The following is a 5,286-nucleotide window of genomic DNA, read 5'->3' on the forward strand; positions in this document are numbered from 1 at the left end:
AAGAACAAATAGATCATGAGCTGATTAAAGAACACTGTAACGAAGCACTGGGATAATTGGATAACGGTAACTGAAATGTGAGGACGAATAATTCTTCTAGAACAATGGCCTCCGATGAAAAGAAACGGGAAAACAACTTCTGACATACTCCGGGTAGGTGAGAAAAGAATAACTGGCAAATGGAATAATTTGAGAGGATAATATGAAGCTAGAACCACGAATCTTTGGGAGGACGGACAAGATTTAGAGGAAAAACTCTTCTTCGATCTTCAAAAGTTGAGAATGAGGACGAGAAACACCACAAAATACTGAGATACTCCGGAAGAATGAAAAGCGAAGAGGTTGAGCCAACAATGAAAAGAATTTGAACGCGATCTTGGAGAAGACATGTGATTGATGGGATCCATTCTTACGTCAAACTTGAAAAGAATTGAGAATAACTTTGGGGGAATTAGAAGAGTCAGGTAAGATCCTGGGAAAAGACCTGTGGGTTAGGGCCCACTGAAGAGAAAACACCGTTGGAAAGGGATGTTGAACAGATAGATGATGCACCGGAACAATAGAAATATTTGAATGAGGTGACAACCTCAAATTAATTCGAACACAGACGAATCTCCTGAGATGTCTTGAGCACTCCGGAAGGATAAAATGGCGAGAGGCAAATGATCAAGGAAAACTCTTCGAGGAAAAAGGATATGATCTATCGAAAACTTGAATTCGGATCCACCGGAAAGAAAAAAAGATGAAGAATGTCAAACGAGACGAGAATTCACCGGTTGAAATAATTGAGGGAAGACTGAAGAGGCTCTACACGAATGAAATTGATGCTCGAAAAAGACTCAGACTTCGGGAAGAAGAGGGGTGGGAGGGCGGGAAAACAACTGAGGATTGAACTCAAAGATGAAGAGGCTCGAGTCAACTTGACGAGAAATGCACCAGATCAAAAGAGCTGAGAACCAACGATCGGAAAACCAACTGCGTGATCCTAAAGAAAAATTTGAAGGGGAAGAGAAGTAATTCAAAACACCTACGTCAAGATTCCTTACCAGAGCGACGAAGGGGCGGAGGAGTAAAAAGAATTCCTACTCTCCGATATAACTAGACTCCGAAAACAGTTTATTCTAGACTCAACAACGACCAAACTACACGATCAATCAAGGGGGCTCCTAGGGTCGGTCGAGGCTCTGATACCAACTTGTCACGCCCAATATGCGACCCTATCCAAAAGGAACTCGAAGGTCCCACCAAGGATAGACCCGCATATTGAAACGCTTTTGCAAGGTGGATATCATTACATCAACATTACATAATAGATGGGGATACGTACATAAGGCATACAATGCCACACGAATACAACATCAACTTACATGAGAACAACATCCGACTACGGATGAAGCACAAACAGAATCTCAAACGGCATCCACCCTGCTAGCCCAGGCTGCCGACCTGGAACCTATCCCCTGATCGAAGAAGAAGCAGAAGAAGAACTCCAAAACAAGCAAACATCGCTCTCGCGTCATGATCATCGCGTAAACATGTACCTGCAACTGTTGTTGTAGTAATCTATGAGCCACGAGGACACAGCAATCCCATTACCATGGGTATCAAGACTAGCAAAGCTTAAAGGGAAAGGAAGGGGTAAAGTGGTGAGGTTGCAGCAGCGACTAAGCAAGATATGGTGGCTAACATACGCAAGTAAGAGCGAGAAGAGAGCAAATGGAACGGTCGTGAAGCTAGCAATGATCAAGAAGTGATCCTGAACTCCTGGTTACGTCAAACATAACCCAAAACCGTGTTCACTTCCCGGACTCCGCCGAGAAGAGACCATCACGGCTACACACGCGGTTGATGCGTTTTAATTCGGATCTGGTGTCAAGTTATCTACAACCGGACATTAACAAATTCCCATCTGCCTATAACCGCATGCATGGCTTTCGAAAGATTATACCCTGCAGGGGTGTCCCAACTTAGCCCATGATAAGCTCTCGCGATCAACGAAGGATATACCTTCTCCCAGGAAGACCCGATCAGACTCGGAATCCCGGTTTACAAGACATTTCGACAATGGTAAAACAAGACCAGCAAGACCGCCCGATGCGCCGACAATCCCGATAGGAGCTGCACATATCTCGTTCTCAGGGCAACACCGGATGAACACTACGTACAACTAAAACCAGACCTCGAGTTTCCCCGAGGTGGCGCTGCAAGTGGCTCTGGTTCGGACCAACACTTAGACAAGCACTAGCCCGGGGGGGCTATAATAAAGATGACCCTCGAGAGAGCGACTCCCAAGGGAAAAGTAGGTGGTGGTGAGGCAAATGGTAAAACCAATGTTGGGCCTTGCTGGAGGAGTTTTATTCAAAGCAAACTGTCAAGGGGGTCCCATAAATCACCCGACCGTGTAAGGAACGCAAAATCCGGGAACATAACACCGGTATGACGGAAACTAGGGCGGCAAGAGTGGAACAAAACACCAGGCATAAGGCCGAGCCTTCCACCCTTTACCAAGTATATAGATGCATTAATAATATAAGAGATATTGTGATATCCCAACCAAAATCCTGTCCACCAAGGAGCAATCTTCAACTTCACCTGCAACTAGCAATGCTATAAGAGGGCTGAGCAAAGCGGTAACATAGCCAAGCAACGGTTTGCATAGGAAAGGTGTCAAAGGTTAGAGGTTCATGGCAATAAGGGAGGCTTGATAAACAGGTGATAGGTAGCGCAGCAAAGCGATAGAATGAAGCAACTAGCATAGCAATGATAGTAGTGAGATCCAGGGTAGCGGTCATCTTGCCTGAAATCCCGCAAGGAAGAAGAACGAGTCCATGAAGAAGACGAACGGATGAAGCCGAATCAAGCGTAGACGAATGAGTCCTCACGATCGCAATGAAACGGGAACTATCGAGAGAAGCACACAACATAGTAAACACACCACACATGAACAAGGCATGATGCACAACAAGCATGATGCAAGACAAGACTACATGAAGCTACTCATGGCAAGAGATGATGCAAACCGGAGCAACACAACAAGGCAAGTTTAAATGAGGCCGGGAACAACATATAACAATTCCGGTAAGTCCTCATATGCAAATTTCGAAGTTGGACCAGATCTGAATAAACCTTATGTTCAAGTTGTTAAACAGCAAGTCAAGATGCACACATATGATCTACACGAGATTCTAGTCAAGTTACATATAAAGTTCATTAGATTTGGAGCTACGGCCTAGAAGATACGAGCAAAACAAGTTAAACATGGCATTGATGCAAAATGCATACAAACATCAAGCAAACACCTCGAAACAAAGATGCAACATGATAATATGAAACTACATGCAAAATCAAGCAAGTTTCATATAAAGCACACTCAAAACGGAGCAACGGTTCAACACACACACATAAAACAAGTTTAAAGGACAAGCTGTCCAAAACAGCAACTAGGCATATTGCAAGCATCAAAACAACATGCTACAGGACCTCAACAAGAAAACAAAAGGCATGGGCATGATCTACAGGTAAAGCATAACAAAATATGAACACTGAGCTATCTCCATAAATCACTAGAACATGCTCAAACACACATGGCAAGTTTGCAAATAATAACAGTTCAGACTTTACAGAAATAACATCAGGTTGCAATGTTTAGAGCTATCAAACAACATGTTACAGGAACTTATCATGGCAAACAAAGGCATGGCATGAATCTACTAATTGCATTGATCAAAAGTCCCTTACTGACCATGAGCCAAAAAGGATCAGAAAATATGATGGCACCCATGTAAACATAACAAGTTATAATACAGATTCAAACATGGCAGAAACAGAATAATGAAGGCATGTTGGTGTGCTTGTTACACTCACCACAGAGCAAGACATGGCATGGCAAGGCAACCAACAGTAAGAAGGCATATTTAAGAAGCTAAGCATGGCAAGAGAAAGTTCATAGGGTACATGGATCACTAGCAAAACACATGGCAACAACTGAACTTAATGTTAACAGGCTGACAGCAACATTATATAGCAACTTTGGAGCAAGATTACAACAAGCTACAGCAAGCTATAAATGCAACCAGGGGCATGGATGGTTAGAGGATGACATGTAGAACAAAACATATTTAGTGCTCATCTCCAGATTATGCATAGAATGATTTGTAGCAGCAGGTTTACATAGCATCACCAAATAACAGATTCAGCCTAGCAAAATAGCAACAGCAAGTACACTACTTAACAAGCTTGATTCACTTACCACAAGTCATTGCATGACAAGATAAGCATAGCATCATCAAGAAGACATGTTTGTCAAACAAACCAAGGCAAGAACAAGTTCATAGCATGCAAGGATCAACTACAACAACCTTGGCAAAATTGAATAACATGTAAACAATCTGCCAGGAAACATTTTGAAGCAAAAGTAGAGCACGAAAATGACATGCTAGACTACTCCATAATTTCAACCAGGGACATGAATGGATAGAGCATAACCATATGTTCAAAACATCCTTACTTAAGTATCTCAAAATATGCATGGATCACTCTGTAGCATCATGTTTACATGGCATCAAAATAACAGCAGAACAGGGACTAAAATCAGCAACATCACGATGCCTAGTTTGCATGCTTGTGCTAGTCACCACATTGATCACAAAAATACATGGTAAGCACCTCTGTAAAGAAGATATATCATAGATCAAAACACATGTAGGCATCAACCTCATAGGATGCACACATCAATCATGGCAAAAATGACAAAAGAGCATGTTCTGTTAACAGACAGCAGAAAACATTATGAAGCACTCTTGCAACAACGATTCAGGCATCAAGATGAGCTCAAATGAACATGATGCAATGGAATGAAATGATGTACTCGTTGAGGCGAACAATTTGACATATTACACGCACGAAACGGAGTTACGGATGCAGAGATACTATGCGATGAACATGGCATGATAATGCAAAATATTTCGGGACTTGCACGAAAACAGAGGGGGAAAAGTCAACCTCCGTTCAGATCTGAGATGCACGGGTTTCGAGGTTCACCGGAGATGGACGAAGATGGCCGGGGAAGGGAGCTCCGGGCCGGATCTCGCCGGATCCGGCTGGATCTCGGCGCGGGGAGGCGGAGGAGGCCGGCGGGGCGCCGTGCGCTGCTGGAGGCGCGGCGGCTGGGTCACCGCAGCGCGGGAGACGGAGCTCCGGCGCGAGCAGACGGCGGCGGCGGCCGACGGCCTCGGGCGCGGGGCGACGAGGGGCGGAGGCGGGCGTGCGCAGGGCGCGAGGCCGCGG

The sequence above is a fragment of the Triticum dicoccoides genome, chromosome 3B (genome assembly GCF_002162155.2).
Source record: "Triticum dicoccoides isolate Atlit2015 ecotype Zavitan chromosome 3B, WEW_v2.0, whole genome shotgun sequence".
NCBI classification, from domain to species: domain Eukaryota; kingdom Viridiplantae; phylum Streptophyta; class Magnoliopsida; order Poales; family Poaceae; genus Triticum; species Triticum dicoccoides.